At 46.1% G+C, this 24068-nt stretch overlaps 1 protein-coding gene across 13 annotated transcripts in view; it reads right to left on the reverse strand.

The window, feature by feature from the left end:
• raraa (retinoic acid receptor, alpha a) overlaps window positions 1–24068 on the reverse strand; it is a 656519-nt gene that overhangs the window by 354923 nt on the left and 277528 nt on the right. For 10 of the 13 annotated variants that reach the window (XM_038778941.1, XM_038778943.1, XM_038778942.1 and 7 more), the window contains one exon: window positions 10084–10138. The gene's annotated coding sequence lies outside the window, so the exon portion shown is untranslated. Of the gene's footprint in view, window positions 1–10083; window positions 10139–13467; window positions 13582–24068 lie in introns of all 13 variants that reach the window. The other 3 variants (XM_038778949.1, XM_038778948.1, XM_038778946.1) reach the window with 1 other exon arrangement.

Consider the following 24068-nt stretch of genomic DNA (forward strand, 5'->3'; position numbering starts at 1 on the left):
GGGTCTGTGCCAAGGTGGCGCACCTCAGCAATGGCGGTGGCCATCAGTGGGGCTATCAAGCGGCTCTGTGCATCAAATGAAATGAAATGAAAATCGCTTATTGTCACAAGTAGGCTTCAATGAAGTTACTGTGAAAAGCCCCTGGTTTCCACATTCCGGCGCCTGTTCAGGGAGGCTGGTACGGGAATTGAACTGTGCTGCTGGCCTGCCTCGGTCTGCTTTCAAAGCCAGCGATTTAGCCCAGTGTGCTAAACCAGCCCATTTGAGTTAGCAAAGGGAAATTCAGTCAAGGTTCCTGCTCTTGGTCGCTGCCCAACAGTTCCTGCTGGATTTACATATATGTGCATGGAGCTGCGGGCAGGCCACGTTTAGGTCTAATGCCCCCACCATTTCCCAACCATCAAAGTGGAACAACTCAGTGACACCAACTCTCGCACCACATACAGAACGGCAGTGAGTACTGGGGGCTGACTGGCATCTTTGTAACTCAATCTCAAAACAAGGCGTCAATGATTTCTGGAAATGAGAGCAAGGGAAATCAACTGGCAAAGGGAAACCAAATGTTCAGCAAAAACAGCTTTTCAATTTGGCTCACTCAAGATTCTAGCAATAATTTTGAACTGCTGCTCAACACTACACCCTAGCTAAGGGGAAAGGATTGGGTGGGATCTTCCAACTGGAACACACACTAGGTGGGGATTGGGACCACTCTTCAAGCACCTGCAAGTGATTGATTCATGGACATCATTGCTATGTTTATTTCATGCCCTTAAGATCAACCTTTGTTTCACAGTCCAATGGAAACCACACTTGCAATTAATTACTTTTCGCAATTAGCGGAGCTCAATTTCACAAGGAAATTCAGTGCTCCTTCAGCATTCCAGCCACTACAACCTGCATTGCCCTTCAGTGCAGCTCAATGAAGGAAGTATCAGTGAATTTTACCTGGATTGTTCTGCTCCCAGGTCTCTTCCACCTTCATCTTTTCTTCAGAACAGAAAGCAAATACTCTAAGTCAAAGAAAGCTAAACAGAATTCTTCCTGAACAAGATGTGGTTAAAAACTGGAAACAATGGAAATACTCCGCAGGTGAAATTACATCCACGGTCACTGAGCTGAAACATTAACTATTTCTCTTTCCACAGTTACAGCCCTACCTGCTGAGCATTTCCTGAAATTTGTTTTTGTTTCAAATGCCCATCACCAGGAGCCTTTTACTTTTGTGAGAGGATAGTATGGTATCACTGTAAAATTTAAGCTGCCCCAAAATTGAGTTAATTCACTGAAACATAGAATGATGCAGTACAGAATAAAAGAGCTATCCAATTAGCTCCACTCACCTGCTGCTTGCCCTACACATTTCCCCTTTTCTGCTACATATCTCGGGAATAATTCTCCGCAACGGCCGACGCCGTCATGAACCCCGGAGTGTTTCACAACGGCGTTGGAGGCTGCTCCTCCAAGGCAACCAGGTGTGGTTGCCGCCGGCGTGAACAGGTCGGGAACGGCAGGCCGCTCGGTCCATCCGGGCCGGAGCATCGCGATTCTCCAAGCGGCGTGTCGCAAAACGCGACACGCCATTTTGGGGTGTGTGGGAGAAGAGCAGGGGGTCCCTCCCGCGATTCTCCCACCCGGCCTGGGGAGCGGAGAATCGCGCCCCTCATTCCCTTGTGAAAGTTACCACTGGATCTGCTTTCACCGTCTTTGTTCTGAATAATAAGTCACTGATTCGAGAAATTTCTCTCTTGGATTGTTTACCAATTCCTGGAAATCTGTGCTCTCTGCTTACCGATCCTCTTCCAGTGGAAACAAGTTTCTACATATTTGCTCCATCAAAGGCTCTCACAATTTAAAAAAATAAATTTAGAGTGCCCAATTATTTTTTTCCAATTTAACGTGGCCGATCCACCTAATCCGCACATCTTTGGGTTGTGGGAGTGAGACCCACGCAGACACGGGGAGAATGTGCAAACTCCACTTGGACAGTGACATGGGGCCGAGATCGAACCCGGGTCCTCGCCGCTGTGAGGCAGCAGTGCTAACCACCGTGCCACCTTGGCTCTCACAATTAAATCAAAATCATATCCGAAATGTTGGTCGGGATACTCCCGCAACTGGCCGGATGGCCCGATGCCGGCGGCAAGAGTGGCGCGAACCACTCTGCCGTCGGGCCAACCGGAAGGTGCGGAATTCTCCGCCCTTCCGGGGACTAGGCCGGCGGCGGAGGGGTTGCGGCATGCAAACCAGCAGCGAAGGGTCGGCGCGAGTTGGCGCATGCACAGAACCGCCGGTGTGGTTCCGCGCATGCGCAGACCGGGCGGCGTGTTCCTGCACATGCGCAGGGGGGGTTCTTCTCTGAGCCGGCCATGGCGAAGTCCGACAGAGGCCGTGCGGAAGGTAAGAGTGCCCCCACGGCACAGGCCCGCCCGCAGATCAGACCCCGACTGGCGCAGTGTAAACCCCGCTCCTATCCGAAAACCGGAGCCGGAGAATATAGCAGCCGACGTCGGAGCGGGATTCACGCCATCCGGCTGGGGATTCTCTGACCCAGTGGGGGGTCGGAGAATCCCGCCTGTAGAGTCAGTCGGTCTGGATTTACCTTGAAATAAGTACAGAGAGAAAAAAAACAATGATTTGATGTGACTGGATTCTAGACATACTGTTTCAAATGCATTGGGTATTTCACAATCCCTAAACCTTTTTGACACAAGATCGACTGCGCAGGATGTGAAAATTAATATGAATTTAAACCAGAACTGCTTCTGCAGAGTTTTCTTTTAAAGATATCCTTTCCATTACTTAATGAATAGAGAATTGAACAAAATAACATTTTTGAAATATTTTATTGCTGATTGCAAAGAAAAATATTTCAGAGAACTCTTATATCACACTATTTTGAGAGTGAAATACCAAACAGTGGTTGTGCTTGGTTTCTTGGTGAAGCATGCTCATGTGCCTCCGACTGATCGAAATATGCACTGCTTAGCAGCCATAAACATGGCATCGCATTTAAGCATGACCTGTCCACGGATCGGATACTGAAAACTGAAAGCAGCTGCTGTCACCTGCGCACCATTAATTATTCCACCACATGTTACGCCTTGAAAGATTTACCACAACCAGCTCAGTTTTCATTCCAGGGCACTTTATGACTCCAACACTATATGCTAGAAAGAAGAACTTGGCCCTTCCTGGGCGTAGGAACACAGTAAGAGTTTCTGAAAAAGCTGAACCTCCAATAGTCCCGCCAATAAATATGTGGGCATAATGACTCTTTTGGAACCCCAGGATCAATTTAAGAGGGCCTCCATTCTCTGTTTACATTTATTATAATACAATGAAGTGAAATCCATTCTTGACCTAAGCATGTGATTTCAACATTTTGTTGGCATCAATCATCCAGCCTGCAGGTTGGGAGCACACAGTTGACTACACACAATCTTGCAAAAACACTCTTATGCAATATTGCAACCATGTCCAAACTGTACTATTTCATTTTTTTCTCATAATCACAACCAATAGTTTTTGTTCAATTGTATAGATAGATTTTTTAAAAGACATTTGTTGAAGTATATGGTATGTGCTGATTGCTATTCAGTGATCTGCTGCTGGAAGACATGCATGCATGCACACTAGATGAGTTCTGGATTAGATGTCGTAATGATGTTTTCTTCTGTAGAATAGCCAGCAGGTAGGGCCTGGGCTCATAAGTAGAGAATGGCGACAGGCCAAGGGTATTTAACATATCTCTGCAGCCACACCCCAACAAGAATGAGTACGAATTACTCCCTCTCAAGCCTGCCAACCACTACAGCATGTGGCACGATACCTCAGAGAATTGGGAAGAACATCCGCTTTTACAATACAAACAGAAAATGCAATTCAGTTCACTTTTCCCTGTGATCTCCATGGGCAGGGCTAATCCGGTTTGGAGTGCAGGTGGGAACTTTTAATTTCAGAAGCCGTCTGCAACTATATATTTAGTGTCAACTATTGCCAATGTTATCTTTTAGGAATGTTTAATACTAACTTTGGAACCATATCAACCAGGGTTATAGAACGTTAGAGAACAAGCATGACACAGTTGAGGAGTATTTTCTTTCGCCGTTTGTTTTTTCACGTGGACAGGACAAAGTCTTGCAGTATAATGTGGCCTGATAGATGTTTTCCTCGAGCATATTTAACTGATCTGAGACACAAATTCTATCATTCATTTTTTAATTCAAAATTCTGACTGTTGTTTTTGGAAACATTGCAACTTTAATTGTTACTTCCAAAGCCCGCTGTTCTAAAAAAAAATATGAAAATCAAGTTCGTAACCTGAACTAGTTGGAATTTGACACAATGCAGAACCATCAATTGCGCCACTCAGAATTTGATGATTCTGGAACAGGTGAATCCGAGCTAGGCCGAGGTGCATGTTTGAGGCGTCATTGATTTTTAAACCAGGAGGAAGAATTGCCAAAATACAGCATCACCACTTACAATTAGTAGCAGGAACCAGGGGCGCTATTCTTCGACCCGTCGTGGGAGGGCCTTCCCGACATTTTTCCCGACCTCCCGCTATTCTCCTCCCCCCCACGGCCGCCCCTCGACACGAATCGCTGCTCGCCGTTTTTTACGGCGAGCAGCAATTCTCCCCTAGCCGATGGGCCGATTTCCCAGGCCTTTACGGCCGTTTTCACGAACTCCAACACACCTGCTCTAGCCGTTCGTGAAAACGGCCGCAAAGTGGGTGGTAACCATGGCACCGATTGGCACGGCCGCACCATGGCCGTGCCAAGGGTGGCATGGGCCCGCGATCGGTGGGCACCGATCGCGGGCAGCGGGTCCGAACCCGGCGCACTCTTTGTTCCTCCGCTGCCTGGCAGGATCAGTCGGCGGGGCAGCTGAGGGGCATAACGGCCCGCGCATGCGCGGGTTTCACGCATATGCGTGATGACGTCATCCGCGCATGGCGGCTGACATCATCGTTTGCGTCAGCCGCCGTTAACTTTGGCGCGCAGGCTTAGCGAAATTCGCTAAGCCCGCAATGCCGAGGTTCACGGGGCCCCGCTGCTAGCCCCGACCGGGGAGCAGAATCGGGTCCCGGGAGGGGGCGCGGAGGCTGCCGTGAAACACGGCCGGTTTCACGGCAGCCTTCACGACTCTCCGCATTTGCGGAGAATCGCGCCCCAGAACTGAGAGCTGGGGTTGGAGGGGCTGGTTTAGCACAGTGGGCTAAATAGCTGGCTTATAATGCAGAAGAAGGCCAGCAGCGCAGGTTCAATTCCCTTACCGGCCTCCCCGAAGAGGCGCCGGAATGTGGCGACAAGGGGCTTTTCACAGTAAGTTCATTGAAGCCTACTTGTGACAATAAGCGATTATTATTATTTAAATATCACAGCAATGGGGGAGTGCAGCAACACCTGTATGCACTGTTGTGCCTGTGTTGTGATGTTCAATTCTTACTCTCCCTCACGCCTGTGGTTTTTAAGATTTAACAGTCACCCGTAAATTTGAGTAAAATTTTCTTTGCTGTCCTCCAAGACATCAGAACAGTCAAGGAGCTACTGGCTAAAAGTGTGATCTCTCATCGGTTCCCTAATGATCTGCTAATGCAGTTTTATATGCTACCGCTATTATTTCAGGTTGCTCCATAGTTCAAAACAGAGGGCAAGATTCTCCAGTAATGGGGCTATGTCCCCACGCCAGCGTCAAAATGCAGGCGTTTCACTCTGGACTTCCCTTAAGAAAGTAAAGAGTGATTCTCCTGCCTGCAGTGTTTAGCAGGACCCCAGAGTGCTCCAAGCACCTCTGGCTGCGGATATGGGCCCTGCACTTCCGGTCGGTAGTCCGCGACATGGTGGACTCACACCACGGACCTGGATGGAAGAAGTAGGTCCCTTCGAGATCGCGCGCGCCCGTGGATCGGTGCCACCCGAGCACTTGCCTGGCCGTCCGTGAGGCCCCCCCCTTTCCCCAGGGAAGGATCCCCCTGCTCCCCACCAGGGCGGCCGCGGACTGAGCCCGCCGCAGCCGCGGCTGTTCCCGAAAGGCAAAACGTGGTTAGAACCACGCCGTCGGGAACTCGGGCAGTTTCCCTAGGAGAATCGCCGCGGGGGCCTCTGTCAATGGCCCCCTACCTGCGCTGTGTAGACCCCTGCACGCGATTCGCCGCGATTCTCCGGGGATTGCGATTTCGGCTCGGAGAATCCCGCCCATGATTTTTCAAACTTTGTTTCCCATGACCCAAGTTTCCCAACTGATAGACCTTCGGGACCCAGGCCGGCTGACCTTCGGCACTCACCTTATTCCGAATGCTTCGTGCATTCAGATACAAAGCCTTTAGGCTGGATGTTTTGCCATTTTTACTCATTCTAACTTTTCTTTTTACTGTAGACCTATTTGATTGATTAATTGTCACATGCCCCGAAATACAGTGAAAAGTATTTTTCTGCAGCAAAGGGAATGTACACAGTAGACAAAAAGAATAATCAACAAAGTACATCGACAAATAGTGATTGGTTACAGTGCGGAACAAGGGCCAAACAAACCAAATTGGACATGAGCAAGAGCAAGAGCAGCATAGGGCGCCATGAATAGTGTTCTTACAGGGAACAGATCAATCCGAGGGGGAGTCTAGTAGCTGTGGGAAAGAAATGTTCCTATGTCTGAATGTGCAGATCTTCAGACTTCTGTATCGTCTGCCTGATGGAAGGGTCTGGAAGAAGGCAATGCCTGGGTGGGAGGGGTCTCTGATAATGCTGTCTGCCTTCCTGAGGCAGCGGGAGGTGTAGACAGAATCAATGTGAGGGTGGCAAGCTTGTGTGATGCATTGGGCAGAGTTCACCACACTCTGCAGTTTCTTGTGATCTTGGGCTGAGCAGCTGCCATACCAGGTTGTGATGCAGCCGGATAGGATGATCTCTATGGAGGGAAGCACGGTGGCGCAGTGGGTTAGCCCTGCTGCCTTACGGCGCCGAGGTCCCAGGTTCGATCCCGGCTCTGGGTCACTGTCCGTGTGGAGTTTGCACATTCTCCCCGTGTCTGCGTGGGTTTCACCCCCATAACCCAAAGATGTGCAGGTTAGGTGGATTGGCCACGCTAAATTGCCCCTTAATTGGAAAAATGAATTGGGCACTCTAAATTTTTTTTAAAAGGATGATCTCTATGGCACACCTGTAGATGTTTGTGAGAGTCGATGCAGACATGCCGAATTTCTTAAGCTTCCGTAGGAAGTAGAGACGTTGTTGGGCTTCTCGCCCTTGATTACCCTGTCTACCATTTTTGTATTTTACTGTTCTTTCTTTTATTACTGTCGTTGTTTCTCTTTCCCTTGTCAACCTGCTTCGGTTCCCACCCCCTGCCATTCTAGCGAGACGGTGGAAATATTGAACTCCCTCCCACAAACAAGTGTTAAAGCTGAGGGGAGGGGTGAGAGGTTAACAAGAAATTACCAAACTTAAACTGCTCGATGTTGTTCAATAAACGAAGATTATAAAACGAAGGTGAGTAGATGGAGTTAAAATGCAGACCAGTCATGGGAGACGGGTAAGGGCAGGAGAACCAACAGAGGGGTGGCTGGGGAAGGTAGCACTGTTTGTGTAAGCCATGTTGGCTGGGGTTGGTGCCTGATGGGTTTGTTGGTTATATTGTTGTATTTTTGATTTTGCTGAAATTTAATGTTTAAAATTATAAATGCCTCAATAAAATATTTTCTGGAAGAAAAATGCAGACCAGTCATGATCTCATTAAATGGCAGAGCTGACAGGAGGAAGAATAGTTTATTTATTTCTGTTTCTGCATTCCAAACTTTAATCCGGAACTGAACAGGTCTTCAAATTCTCACCGTCTGTACATGTTTGTCTGTTACAGTCAATTCCTCCGCCCCCTGTTCAGAAAGAAAAACTAAATCTGAAGGAACGGAAACGAGATGCCACCCTTTTGTTGAGGCCATTATTCTCTCACTCCTGACAACCTCTGGTCCTGAACTACTCACAACTCAGCTCCCAGTAAATGCTGAGAATAATGCCCAAGCTGCAATTCTCGAATAAATATCAGCCAGTGCTCAGGGTGATAACCCCACTGCTTGTGTGTCTTCAGCACAGTGCCATGGCATCACTTATGACAGAATGAGAGGGTGGACTTGTGGCTAGATTCAAGACCAAAATCCTGTCACAATTACTTTTCAAATCAGGCTGTGACCTGCATGAAAACGCAGCAATTAAAATTCCTGCTTGTCCATGAGGAAAGCTAGGGAGGTATTTGCAAAACAAAATAAACTCTGGATCTGTAAAGACTTAATTACCTGCAAATGCTCGCATTCTAAGCATTGTCTAGCATCTTTGAATTTGTCTATATATATGTTTCTGGAACATACCTATTCCTTCACCTGAGGATGGAGCAGTGCTCCGAAAGCTAGTGTTTGAAACAAACCTGTTGGACTTTAACCTGGTGTTGTAAGACTTCTTACAAAACAAAATAATTCAACTAAAACTTTACCTTAAATTTGCTCTCGAGGCCTGAGCAGGAGAGCGGCTTGATCCTGTGACAGGAAACAAGGAGGACCCGGAAATCCCGCACTGAGACCGGACACACTAACACCACAACCCTTAGCTCTGCTACCCTCCTGACACCTGCCCCCGATCCACACTTTGATAAACCCTGGTTTAAAAAGTCCACACTATAAATGATTAAAACTGTGCCAGTGCGATGTTTCCAAAGCCATCAGCCCAGAAGGATACTATTTGCATCCCCCCCCACCCACATCCCACCTGCACGACACAGTAGAAGAGAATTATGCACCACGTACATTTTTCTATGGCGTTTCATTTTTGTCAAAAATTTACCCACATCCGTTTTAAACGCTATTTACCGCAGTTTTCTGAATAGCTCTCCACAACCAAACAATCCTCTGCGTTAAAAAATCGTAAACTTTCCCTTCTTAGTTTCTTCTGATAATTTTAACTTTATATCCCTTTAATTGCTGCTTCACCAAATGGCTGAAATAACATTTTTTCTGATCATCAAATTCTTCCATTAGTAATTGCTTAATTAGATCTCCTCTTATCCTCAGTCCTGGTGAAAGGAGTACTACTGTCTTAAATCGTCCCTCATAACTGAAGTCTCTCGTTCCCTGTATCTTTTTAATAAATCTCTTCTCTATCATCTATGATCCTGCCACACTTTATTAAGTCAGGCACCCTTTTTCTCAGTAGTTCTTTGGACAATCTCCTTCTTTCTGATTAATAACTAACATTCGGTCTTTGGCAACCTTTTGTGAAAGACATAAAACAATGTTTCGCCAAAACCAATGGGTGCAGTGTCCTGAAATGGGCACCTCTGTTACCCACTATCTCTGCTCTCGCCCCTGTATCTCCTTAACACTATTTCATGGTTTGTCTTGTTATAAAGAATTAAATGAACCCTGCAGCACAGATTCAGGCCATTCAGCATAACTGGCTTGTGCCAGTGCGTACAATTCACATGAGGCTCCTCCCATTCTAATGAACTCTTTCCACCCTGCCTCCATAATTATCCAATCTCTTCCTCCTCAGGTATGTATCAAGCCTCCTCGTCTCAAGTGCTTCAATATTATCTGCTTCAATCACTCCACTCGGCAGCAAATTCCACATTCTCACCACTCTCTTCAGACTTGACTTTGCCTGCATTGTGAGGCCTTCCACCCAGGTTCGCCAGTACAGAGGGGATCATTTTTCACTTTCAGCGGGATTGAAAAACGGGCATTCATGGATCAACCAACAGTTATGTACCGGGCACTAACTCCCGTTACAATAAAGTCAATGGATAAAAAAATCTTCAACGGGTTTACATTGGGCAGCCAATTCACGATCGCCAGTTTGCCAAACATTGGTGAATATCAAAATTGGCCTCAAAAAGTTCAGACCAGAATGCCTTCCCAGCTGAGGAATCAGCTCAGTGGTGAACAGGAGCAATTAGCAAAAAGAAAAATAGGTACGTAGAATACAAGTTCTCAATTTCTCTCCACAAAAATTCAATTTGAGCGCATTCCCCAGTTTACACCTTGGTTCAATACTTCTAAATTTCTTTTGGAAATTAATAAATAATAGAGAAACTTACCACTGAAATATTTACTGCATCCCCAAGTGTTCCAAAACGAAGTCAAACAGGGTACCTGTGAATATAAAATGTCAAACTGTTAACGGTATATATACATATATGTATTTTAAAATCAACTGCTTTACAAAAACGTTATTGATAAGTTCATTATGGAAACATCTTCAATCACAAATATAATCATGTGAATCATCCCTCACTTATCCATGACATTGCAGTTTTGTCAGGAATTGTTCAGTCATATATTTGTAATCTGGGCAATCCCAATGGTCCACTGTGTCAATCCAGGGATTACCTGAGCTACACAAACCAGGGGAACCCAGGCTCAATACCTGGCTTGTGCCTATTTTGAGAAAACGAGCGACGGTAACCATCGGTAGCATTCTCACCTCCAGGCCACATGGTTGTGGGTTTAATTTCCACTCAAGGGGCGGGATGTCCCATGCCCGACCACCCCACTCTCCTCGCAGCATGTGTCGTGACGACGGTGGCTGCCACCACCACCAACAGGGTTTCCCGTTCGATGCACCCTCCGGAAAACCCACGGTGGGAGTTTGCTGTCGGCTAGCCCAGAAGGTCCGGCCGGCAAGAATGGCGAGGAAACTCCAGCCCGGCATTTGGGTGTAGAAATTAAGGCTGAGACCCCAGTGCAATATTAAGGGAGTGGTGCACCGTTGGAGATGCCATCTCTCAGCTGAGGCATTGAACTAAGGTCCCAACTGCCCTGGTAGGTGAACATAAAACATCCCAAGGGACTATTTAAAAGAAGAGCAGGAGTTGTGTTTGGTGACCTGGTCAATATTTATTCCTCAAACAATATTACAAAAACAGATTATTCAGTCAAAGTAACATTGCTGTTTTTAGGAGCAAATTGACTGCTGTGCTTCCTATTTTACCACAGTTGCTACACTTCAAAAGTACTTCTAGTGGTTGTGAAAGTCACCATAAAGTCATCCTAGCAACTCGATCTTTTCTAGGAATGCTACAATTGGCCTTAGCATCCCAAGTTTAAAGTAATGCGAATTAGCCCAGATTGTCATTCTGATGAACAGCCTCTGTTGGAACACCATGTCTTTCTATGTTTGGTGACAGCAGGGTCAGGCTTGGTCGAGATATTTCATCCACCAATTAGTTTCCTGACATGAGGATTCACCATATCCGGCTATTTGGGTGAAGTTACGGAGAAAAGCTGCAGCACCTCCAACTGTACCCCAGAACACAATTTTTAAGAGATATGGAGAAAAAATAGTCAAGAATAAGAAAATCCAGATGCACATTAATGGTTATCATAGGAATGGCAGGATATGGGTGAAGACAAACATCTCTCATAGTGGAAGATCCCAAGCCTGGCTCAGCTACCTGAGGAGGCTGAGCATTGGAATGAAGTGGTTCCCCATATAGTGTTTGACAGACAAATAAAGAGTCCACAGGCTCCCTTGGCAAATCTCTTAGCAAACCAGTAAAAGGTCTGAAATTCTTCATTAACAAAAAAAACAACACCCTGCCTGTTATGCCTCTTGAAGACAATTGCGGCCTTCAAATTAACATATTTCAAAGCAGGACTTTCCATCAGTTTGGTAGATGTTCTATTAATTAAAGACCTTATAAACCTTCATGCCTTTAATTGTTTCACAACCAATACCCTCAGAAAAACACAGGCATTCTCCCACCTTCCATTAAAGAATAATTTTGCGCATAAACTAGACTTGACGTTAACACTTAGGAACAATAGCATGGCAACTCAGACTGGCTAGGATTGCAAATATATCATAGAATTTACAGTGCAGAAGGAGGCCATTCGGCCCATCGAGTCTGCACCGGCTCTAGGAAAGAGCACCCTACCCAAGCCCACAACCCCACCCTATCCCCATAACCCAGTAACCCCACCCAACACTAAGGGCAATTTTGGACACTATGGGCAATTTATCATGGCCAATCCACCTAACCTGCACATCTTTGGACTGTGGGAGGAAACCGGAGCACCCGGAGGAAACCCAAACCCACGCACACACAGGGATGATGCGTAGACGACACAGACAGTGACCCAAGCCGGAATCGAACCTGGGACCCTGGAGCTGTGAAGCAATTGTGCTATCCACAATGCTACCATGCTGCCCGATGAATGAAGAATGGCCAATCACAAAAATAAGAGTTTACAAAAAATGATGAAAAATATAATTCTTAGCAGCCCCAGTCACAATTCCAAACTGATCTCATCACCCCAGTGGGGCCAATCTCTACTCTCCTCTCACTTGGCATACGATTGGACCACTAGTACACCAAGATTCTGCGAGGATGGGGCATGGCTTTATAAGGGCAGCTGGGGAGTCTAATACTTACAATGCCATCCAGGAAATTGAGCACCACAGCTGGAATCTGGCATACCTGGTTGCCAGAAACGTTCCTGGTCATTTCTGCACATTTCCACCAAAGATATGGCAGAACTGCAATACAAGTGTCTTAGCATCATGGTCAAAATTGACAAGGCGGAAAGAACATATGGCCTTAAGACAGCAATATGACACATCAAGGTTGAATAATTACTGATACAAACTATCAGTCCAAAGCCATAAACGTGCCATTACTGCACCTGACAGGTATCCGAAATTCCAATAAAGTGCCACGGAATTTTTAGTTTCAACTGCAAATAATGTCATTAAAATACACATAACATTATCAATACTGCATTACTTCACGGTATTTTCTTTTTATAAATTTAGAGTACCCAATTATTTTTTCTCCAATTAAGGTGCAATTTAGCGTGGTCGATCCACCTAACCTGCACATCTTTGGGTTGTGGGGGTGAGACCCACGCAGACACGTGGAGAATGTGCAAACTCCACACAGACAGCGACCCTGAGCCGGGATCGAACCTGGGACCTTGGCGCCATGAGGCAGCAGTGCTAACCACTGTGCCACCGTGCTGCCTATCCTTCATGGTATTTTTGAACAACCTCTACCAGCTATTCCCAGATAAACAATCAATAAACTTACAACAGCATACATTATCATATTTGTAAAGTACGTTCAATAATGCAACCCAACTCAAAGAGGAAATTATGTGCTGATACGAGTGTCATCAGCAACGCCAGCATTTATTGCTCATCCTTAATTACACTAGAAGTGATGGTGAGCTGCCATCTCGAAAACTGCGACCTGTGTAGTTCAGGTATTCCCAGAGTGCTGGGAGTTTCAGGATTTTGCCTCTGTCAAAAATGCTCTTGGGCCAGAGGTTAAACACCTGTCCTTTATTTGGCACTTTGCCGCTATGGGGCACTACCAGAGCGAGTCCCCATCAATGGAGGAAAGTACTACTCTTCCTTTTCAAATATTGTTTGCAATTAAGCTTTCCCAAAGCCAACTTGACTCAAATGACAACATTCTCACCCTGAAGTCAGAAGCTTGTGCGGTTTAAGTGCAACTCCAGGAGGTCTGGGCTGACATTGCAGTGCAGGGTTGAGGGACTGCCCACTTTGAGATGTTGATCTGAGGGTCAGCTGCCTATTCAGGTGGACAGAAAAGATTACATGATACTTTTTCAAAGAAGAGCTGGGAGTTTTTCCCCTCAACCAACATTAAAAACAGATGTTCCCAAAAACAAGGTCCCAGGTTGGATTCCCCGCTGGGTCACTGTCTGTGTGGAATTTGCACGTTCTCCCCGTGTCTGCGTGGGCTTCCTCCGGGTGCTCCGGTTTCTTCCCACAGTCCAAAGACATGCAAGTTAAGTGGATTGGCCATGATAAATTGCCCTTAGTGTCCAAAAAGGTTAGGAGAGGTTATTGGGGCGGCATGGTGGCGCAGTGGTTAGCACTACTGCCTCACGGCGCTGAGGTCCCGGGTTCGATCCCAGCTCTGGGTCACTGTCCGTGTGGAGTTTGCACATTCTCCCCGTGTCTGCATGGGTTTCACCCCCGCAACCCAAAGATGTGCAGGGTAGGTGGATTGGCCACACTAAATTGCCCCTTAATTGGAAAAAGAATTGGGTACACTAAATTTTTTTTTAAAAAGGAGGTTATTGGGTTACGGGGATAGGGTGGAAGTGAGGGCTAAGTGGGTCAGTGCCGACTCGATGGGCTGAATGGCCTCCTTCTGCATTGTATGTTCTATGTTCATCTCATTGCTATTTGTGGAACCTTGGTGCTGCATGTGCCTCTAAACTAAACTGGCAAAAATTTCAAAAGTAACCCATTTGCTACAAACCACAGTGGTTTAATATCATTAACGGCTGGGACACTTCAAGCATCACCCCTCCGTAATGCTCCACCCTTCTGAGGCGGAAGTCTCGCAGACGCAAATTAGTCAGGGTATTCACAAGTGGGGCCTGGGCGCCATAGCTGTGGAAGGGGTGTAGGAAGATTAAACAAAACTCACAAAAGGCCTTAACGATTATTGGCCTTTCTATGGGATGGCTGCCCTGGCTGGGGGCAGTAGCGGGGGAATGACTTGATACAAGTCTGCGAACTCGGTGTATTGTCCTCGGGACTGCTGTTGCTACAGTATATGTTTTAAATACACTCCTCTGGTGCTACATACAGTCCGGGCTGCCCACAGTGCTGAGTGCCACCTTTGCATACTCTGGGGGCCTACCCAGCCCGCCCCTCTGGACACCCTTATACTCCAGATGTTTCATCAAGGGCCAAGTTCAATCACCGGTCCACCAGGTGTTGGCACTCCTCAGAAGCACAGCCCCACTGCAGAGGAAGAGGGAATCAACAGAGCTCACCCCAACACCTGCACCATTTGGCCTTTAGAACTCTCCCTGGTTCTCTGCCCCATCTCAGAGCCAGGGCCTCACCAGTGAGCTCCTACCCCTCAGGATCACAAGCTGTTGTCTTGGTGAGGCTGGCTGCACCGACTGCCTCAGCCACCACCTCCCAGGCGCTGTTCAGGAGGGCAGGCTCAAGTCTGTTGCCTACCCTGGGAAGAGGGCGTCCCTCCCCTCCTCACTGGCACGGAGCTCTGGGCCCACCTTGGAATCCTGAACTCAGAGGGCAGGTCTTCTGTGAGACATCTTTGTGGCTGCAGTGAGAGTGTATTGTAGGTGGAGTGCTTGAACACAGCTCCAGCTGTCAGGCTCTTTGACACTAACTCCGGCCCCAGCGGATACAACGCCACAGGGCAAGGAATTGTGCTTGATTCGCACTGGCAGAGTGTTGGCCCATTTATCTGAGACCCTCCCCCAATGCTCCGCCACCCATGGGCCGACTTCCTGAAGACGTCGGTCGCATGTGCTCACAGTTTCTGGAGACCTCGCATGGCGGCTGCGGACTGTGTCCAGTGCCGACGCAGTCGGTGGGGGGGGGGGGGGGGGGGGGGGGTGGAGCCGCTGGCCGGAGAGACTTCGGCAAGGGATGGGAGGATTGGTAGGGGGTGGCCCTAGGGAGGTTACGGGGGGCACTATCTGGCAGGTCGGGTCCACACGCGGCCGGTGCCATGTTGTACGGGGCAGCCGCCGCAGGTCGTCGCTGTGTGCATGCGCAGCCACGGACCTGGCAATTCTCCATCCGTATCTTCAGGTAATGCCCGGGCTTTGAGGGGCGGCTAGCCCCCCCCACCAGGCGGAGCATCAGTGTGGGGGCGCCGCCGACTTTTCAATTGTAAACTAGACACTTCCTCCGGACATAACCTCAAAATTGTAAAATCCAGGTCTTAGTCTCCCAAATAGTGAATTCCAGCCAGGATCTCTCTCTCTGAAATGAAATGAAATGAAAATCGCTTATTGTCACGAGTAGGCTTCAAATGAAGTTACTGTGAAAAGCCCCTAGTCACCACATTCCGGCACCTGTTCAGGGAGGCTGTTATGGGAGTTTTAAAGGAATTCTTTATCCAGGGGCTGGAAAGTAATCCTGTGTTTGCTAACTTTATTTAAAAGTGGGTTTTGATCTGTGATGAGGTTTGCTTGACTGGAGATAACAAAGGTAGCAGTTAGGAGTTAGAGTATTTCATTTTATTTTTAGCATTGTTTACTAATGTATTTTAATTTGGAGCACCCAATTATTTTTTCCAATTAAGGGACAATTTTGCATGGCCAATCTGCCTAACCTGAACATCTTTGGGTTGGGGGTGGACAGCACAGTGGTTAGCATTGCTGCCTACGGGCGCTGAGGACCCGGGTTCGAATCCCGGCCCTGGGTCACTGTCCGTGTGGAGTTTGCACATTCTCCCCGTGTCTGCATGGGATTCACCACCACAACCCAAAGATGTGCAGGATAGATGGTTTGGCCACGCTAAATTGTCCCTTAATTGGAAAAAATAATTGGGTACTCTAAATTTTTTTTTTAATCTTTGGGTTGGGGGGTAAAACCCACAAAGACAGGGGGAGTATGTGCACTGTGCCACATGCCGCCCTAGTTAAGCATTGTTTAATTGGTAAATGTAAGCTTTATTTTGTCATATAGTTTGATTCAATATACCATATTACTTGTGAGTGAAATCACTTCTGGAGCAACGTATTCTTTCTTCACAGTTTTACAAATTAAAACAAACTGTCTGGTCGAGATCGTAATATAGAACAGTACAGCACAGAACAGGCCCTTCGGCCCTCGATGTTGTGCCGAACAATGATCACCCTACTCAAACCCACGTATCCACCCTATACCCGTAACCCAACAACCCCCCCTTAACCTTACTTTTTAGGACACTACGGGCAATTTATCATGGCCAATCCACCTAACCCGCACATCTTTGGACTGTGGGAGGAAACCAGAGCGCCCGGAGGAAACCTACGCACACACGGGGAGGATGTGCAGACTCCGCACAGACAGTGACCCAAGCTGGAATCGAACCTGGGACCCTGGAGCTGTGAAGCAATTATGCGATCCACAATGCTACCGTGCTCCCCCATGCTCACACATGAAGATCAGTTTCTTGGGTGAGGCACTGTAGGGAAATTTGTGGAACTATGTCCCAGTAAAAGTCAGCGCAGGGGTAAAAAAAAGGAAAATGGTAATTTCTTTAAAGTAAATAGACAGGTGACCTGCTGATTTGCTTCGACATATAGTGCCAAGAGCTATTCTATCAAGATGTCTTCAGTTGATCTTTATAGCATCTTAGTTAAAACTGTGTCTCTCTTTTTCTTAATATAAATTTAGTACCCAATTATTTTTTTCCAATTAGGGGGCCAATTAGCATGGCCAATTCACCTAGCTTGCACATTTTTGAGTTGTGGAGGTGAAACCCACGCAAACACGGGGAGAATATGCAAACTCCACACGGACAGTGACCCAGAGCCGGGATCGAACCTGGGACCTCTGCGCCGTGAGGCTACAATGCTAACCCACTGCGCCACCGTGCTGCCCAAAACTGTGTCTCAATCCCTTCCAAGCCTTCAACTATTTTCTCAGGTGCGACTGAATTGACATTGAAATAAATCCAGCTTGTTTTTTCTTCATGTCTGAATTGCAGCAAAATACCGTAAAATCATTTCCTTATTCCAAACACGATTACTGCTGCATATTCAATGTTTTTATAATAACTTAAAATTCTATTTTTATTCATTTATCTTACTTGCCCCTTCAGTAACTGATAAACTGCGAGTTAGCTTGCTTTTTTCTTCTATCTGACTGTGCAAAATAAATCTTCCTCATTGTTGCCTCAGCAAAAGGCTACTCACCTGATCATTTCTCTCACCTCTATATATTCCTTTCCCGAGATCTGTATGCAAATAGCTTTGAATGATTTGTCCACTGATCCCTTTTTCTTCATGTTCGGACACATTTGGTCTCTTAAGAACATAAGAACTAGGAGCAGGAGTAGGCCATCTGGCCCCTCGAGCCTGCACCGCCATTCAATGAGATCCTGGCTGATCTTTTGTGGACCCAGCTCCACTTTCCGGCCCGAACACCATAACCCATAATCCCTTTATTCTTCAAAAAACTATCTATCTTTAACTTGAAAACATTTAATGAAGGAGCCTCAACTGCTTCACTGGGCAAGGAATTCCATAGATTCACAACCCTTTGGGTGAAGAAGTTCCTCCTAAACTCAGTCCTAAATCTACTTCCCCTTATTTTGAGGCTATGCCCCCTAGTTCTGCTTTCACTCACCAGTGGAAACAACCTGCCCGCGTCTATTCTATCTGTTCCCTTCATAATTTTATATGTTTTTTTAAGAAATCCACCCGCATCTTTCTAAATTCCAACGAGTACAGTCCCAGCCTACTCAACCTCTTCTCATAATCCAACCCCGTCAACTCTGGGATTAACCAAGTAAATCTCCTCTGCACACCTTCCAGTGCCAGTACGTCCTTTCTCAGGTAAGGAGACCAAAACTGAACACAATACTCCAGGTGTGGCCTCACTAACACCTTATACAATTGCAACATATGGGGCAGCACGGTGGCGCAGTGATAGCACTGCAGTCTCACGGCGCCGAGGTCCCAGGTTCGATCCCGGCTCTGGGTCACTGTCCGTGTGGAATTTTCACATTCTCCCCGTGTTTGCGTGGGTTTCACCCCCACAACCCAAAGATGTGCAGGTTAGGTGGATTGGCCACGCTAAATTTTTTTTTTTTTTAAATTTAGATTACCCAATTATTTTTTCTATTAAGGGGCAATTTAGAGTGGCCAATCCACCTACTCTGCACATTTTTGGATTGTGGGGGCGAAACCCACGCAGACATGGGGAGAATGTGCAAACTCCACACGGACAGTGACCCAGAGCCGGGATCGAACCTGGGACCTCAGCGCCGTGAGGCGGTTGTGCTAACCACTAGGCCACCGTGCTGCCCTTGGCCACGCTAAATTGCCCCTTAATTGGAAAAAATGAATTGGGTACTCTAAATTTATTAAAAAAAACAATTGCAACATATCCTCCCTAGTCTTACACTCCATCCCTCTAGCAATGAAGGACAAAACTCCATTTGCCTTCTTAATCACCTGTTGCACGCAAACAAACTTTTTGCGACTCATGCAAAAAGTCGCACAACTAGCACACCCAGGTCTCTCTGCACAGCGGTATGTTTTAATATTTTATCATTTAAATAATAATCCCGTTTGCTATTATTCCTACCAAAATGGATAACCTCACATTTGTCAACATTTGTCTCGGATCAATATTGGTCATTGTCAGCTGTAGCCCAAATCAAGAACTAACTCCATGGAGAAATGCTGGACCCGAGCTCTGACAAATCCACTTTTTTCTCCTATCATTTATCTTTCCTTAATTTTCCACCCTTTTCATTCCCTCTCTTGAAGGCACCAACTTGCTGGAATTGGTCCCAGGGCACTGCCTGTCCTCCAAATGGTTAATCTTCACATGAGCCCAGGCAGTCAGTGTAGCTTCATTATTCAGTGGGAAGTATCATAATTTAAGAGTGATCCTGTCAAATAAACACAATCAAGAGGAGACATACTTGCTTTGCATCAATTCTGTTATTTAGCAAGGGAACTGTGATCATTCTAACTGCCTCAGATTAAGGGCGAGTCCTGGTATCCTCTAGAAGTACATCAGCCAAAGCCTTTATTTACTTGGCTATTGGGAAAACATTGCTGTCCTTATTTGCGAGAAATATAACTTCTCTATTCCTGAGCAAAGGTATAAATGTGCAAAGATCCAAGTAAATTTGGTGACAGGAATGTGAACAGACTAGATTTCCCTCTGGAGTTAAGAGAGCATCATCATTCTAACTGTGCTATACTAGTGGCAGCAGAGGCTCTTTCCCAACTACCATCTCCATCTGCTACCACCACTCCTCCCCCCAGCAGAGATTGCACACCATGTTACAGAAGGGATTTTCAGCGGGGTTTCAACAGCGAGCTTTCGTCAAAAGAATCAAATATAAAAAAATATTTACTTTTCTGCAACTTGGAGAGTGAAAATAATGGCACTGTGACTGTAATCATGGGACAGAGATCCGGCTCTGTACCACTGGTTTCCTTTGGCGCAATTTGCCCACAATTAGAACATAGAAAGAACATACAGTGCAAAGGAGGCTATTCGGCCCATTGAGACGGCACCGACCCACTTAAGCCCACTTCCACCCTATCCCCTTAACCCAATAACCCCTCCTCACCTTTCTTTGGTCACTAAGGGCAAATTATCATGGCCAATCCACCTAACCTGCACGTCTTTGGACTGTGGGAGGAAACCGGAGCACCCGGAGGAAACCCACGCAGACATGGGGAGAACGTGCAGACTCCGCACAGACAGTGACCCAGCGGGGAATTGAACCTGGGACCCTGGCACTGCGAATCCACAATGCTATCCACTTGTGCTACCGTGCTGCTCACTAATTGGAGTAGCCCACTGTGGAATTCTAAATACAAATTGAGTTTCCTTGATATTTTGTGCTAGTTGAAAACACATTTGTGTCAGAAATTAGACACGTCCCAAGGTACATTAATCACTAGTGCAATCTTCCACTAATTATGTAACAAAGGAACATAGGAATTAGGAGAAGTAAGCAATTCAGCCCTTCGAGGCTACTCTGCCATTCAATCAGATCATAGCTGATCTCTTCCTGTCTCAAATTCAGCTCCCTACCTGTTCCCCATATCCTTTTAACCCATCCCCCCCCCCCCCCCCCCCCGCCCCAGAAATCTATCTATCTCCTTCTTGAAACCATTTAATGACTCCGATTCCACTGCACTTTGGGGCAGCGAGTTCCCCAAATTCACCATCCACTACGAGAAGTAATTCCTCCTCATCTCAGTTCTAAATCTACCCCCTCTCTACCTATATCTGTAACCTCTCATTCTAGATTGCCCTAAAAGCGGAAACATTTGATCTACGTTTACTTTGTCAATCCCTTTTTGTATTTTATATACCTCAATCAGATCCCCTCTCATCCTTCTGAACTCCAGTGAATATAAGCCCAAACTGTTTAATCACTCCTCATATGTCAATCCTTTCATCCCTGGAATCAATCTGGTGAATCGCTGCTGAACTGCCTCCAATTCCACCACATCCTTCCTCAAATAAGGAGATCAACACTGGACACAATACTCCAGATGTGGTCTCACCAACACCCTATACAATTGCAACAACACTGTACATTTGCAGAACTTCAAGGAGGCTCTCAAAATCAAGCTGGTTCTTTTAGGCACTTGGACACTAAGAGGCACATTTTAAAATGTTTTGAATGTGATATAAAAAAGAAAATTCCCAAGAAACAAACTACTGTAGCACAATCTAACGAGCAGAGAGCCTGTTGTAAAATTGGGTCCTTGGTAAAATTGGATTGACAAGGATTAAAATGAAATGAAAATGAATGAAAATGAAAATCGCTTATTGTCATGAGTAGGCTTCAAATGAAGTTACTGTGAAAAGCCCCTAGTCGCCACATTCCGGCGCCTGTTCTACTCTTTGTCTACTCTTTGCGAAGAACTCATTTTTTTTAAGGGGCAATTTAGTGTGGCCAATCCACCTACTGTGTACATCTTTGGGTTCTGGGCTAGTGTTTGCTCAGTTGTATTGCATCTAGTCAATCTACGATCACCACAAGACCCACGCAGGCGCTGGGAGAATGGGGAAGCTCCACACGGACAGTGACCCAGGGCCGGGATCGAACCCGGGTCCTCGGCACCATGCGGCAGCTGCGCTAACCACTGCGCAACCATGCCGCCCTGATTAACCTATTTTTAACTGTATTAATCAACCTGAATCAAGTTGCTACTCTTAAATATATCGAGGAATATTGTTTCAAACCATTTTTCATGTATTGAATCGTACTGCGCTGGTTCATGGCAGATTTCATTAGGATACTTTTCTTCTCTCTCAGAGGGTCTTTAGTCTGTGGAACTCACCTTCCCAGAAAGCAATCAAGGCTGTGTCCTTCCACTTATTCAAGGCAGAGTTAGATAGGTAATTGATTATCAAGGATTATGAGGGTCAGACAGGAAACTGCAGTTGAGGTCACAAGCAGATCTTATCGAGTGCCAGAGTTGGTTCAAATGGCCAACTTCTACTCCTAATTTCTATGTTCTTGTGTTGATGGTTGGTAATAGGCAAATGAGTTCGAGCAGACAAAAAAATTGTCTTTCTTAGTTCTGAAATGGCCTAGCAGACAGGGAGATGGATAAAATCACTTTGCTCTGCATAACCATTAATAGGTAATTCCAAATGTTACACATTAACAGTTTGAAGCAAGTTGCATCTTACAAATGATGGACTCCACTGGGGATTAATGACTACTTGCAAACTAATCAGGTGGCCAGATTTTCATTATCTTGCTTACTAATGGATGTCATTTGTGCCAGAGCTGGTTGATGGGAATCAGATGTTTTATACAGAGTAAGTCGCTGCATTTCACAAATCCGCTCCCCTCTAGCAGAGCAGAGCGACATCAGTCAAAACATTGAACTGAACATCAGTAGCATACAGGCATTTTCCACATAACAAGCAACTCCGCAAAATCTTTTTCATTAGCCTCAGCATGCTATTAAACTGCTGATATGGCACATCCAGCAACTAGCACGTGCAACAGCTACTTCCTTCCGAATAGCATTCTAATTTCACTGTTTCAGACAAATGCAGTGTTTAAATCCTCATACATCTCATGCCTTTGAAGTTAATTTCAGTTCAACAGTAATACAGGCAGGTCAGTGAATGTTGCAGCTGATAAACATACCAGCCCTGGAAATATCTGCTTTCTCTTAGATAAAATGCGGCTGATTTTAATGCAGATCAGCTATAGTGAAAACATGCCAAAATGTTCTTGTTTACTGTTAATTACTGCCAAATGTGAGGCTCCTTTTGTACTCTAAACTAACATCCACTAAACCTGTCTCACATCACTTTGATACTCCATTTATATTGCGGATCTATCTCTGAAGGCAACTCCATGTTGTAAACAGCATGCCTTATGAACCCCCAGAGGCATGGATTATTATGCAGAGGTTTTATTGTCTAACTCTGGAGGAAATTTGGGTGCAATGAATTGCAGCCAGGTTTTGTCCGGCTATGGACAGGTTGAGTTTCCCTGTGTATTTATACGTGGACACAGTTAGGGTGACATTAATTTGCGATGCCCCCACTTTCAAACGGCTTGTTGGCACTTATAAATGAAGAATTGCCAGTTGAGTGAAACGGCCAACAGGCTGCCAGCTCCTGCAATTAATGCATTTTTAAAATTTAGAGTACCCAATTAATTTAATTTTTCCCAATTATGGGCAATTTAGCATGGCCAATCCACCCATCCTGCAGGGTTGCAGGGGTCAGACCCAAGCAGACAAGGGGAGAATGTGCAAACTCCACACAGACAGTGACCCAGAGCCCGGATCGAACCTGGGACCTCAGCGCCTGAGGCAGCAGTGCTAACCACTGAGCCACCCTGCTGCCACAAATGCTGACTTGCTCAATTCCGACAAACCTGTTTCTGGTTGGGGTGAAGATCACCTCATAGAAAAGGTCACTACAGACAAGCATGGGCAAGCTGGGCTGAAGGGCCTGTTTCCATGCTGCAAACATCTATGACTCTATTAGTCAGGGACGGAGAGGCCTCCTTGGACTGTTATAATCAGCTAAGGGTGTGGGATATGAATTTTCAAGATTTGTTTTCCCTGATTGGCCTGGATTTTCTCCTCACCCAAGTAATTCCATGGTGTGCAGGTGGGGTGGAGTATGTTTATATTGTGAAGCATAAGGAATCGCAGTTATGAGATAGACTGCCCGTCATTGTTTGTATGTTCATGCCAGGAGGTTGTGGCACTCATGGAGCCGCATCTCCAACAAGAGTCACCCTCACTAGAAGGGGGAAGGTTGGAAAAAAATGCTGGACATGAAATTCATTTTACAGTAAAGGTCTGACTTTTCTGACCATTCATTTCAACAAAAATATTCAATTGCAGGAATTTCATCAATGAACGTTTTGGCATTTGTTGTTTTGGAAATCACAAAGTTCCAATAAATGATCATCAACTTGAAGCATTGACTGTTTCTTTCTCCACAGATGCTGCCGGACCACCCGGGTTTTTCTCGCATTTCTATTTCAGATTCCCAGCATCCACCGTATTTTGCTTTTGTTTTTCCTCACTATTAGTGCTGCATAGC

The sequence above is a fragment of the Scyliorhinus canicula genome, chromosome 19 (genome assembly GCF_902713615.1).
Source record: "Scyliorhinus canicula chromosome 19, sScyCan1.1, whole genome shotgun sequence".
NCBI classification, from domain to species: Eukaryota; Metazoa; Chordata; class Chondrichthyes; order Carcharhiniformes; family Scyliorhinidae; genus Scyliorhinus; species Scyliorhinus canicula.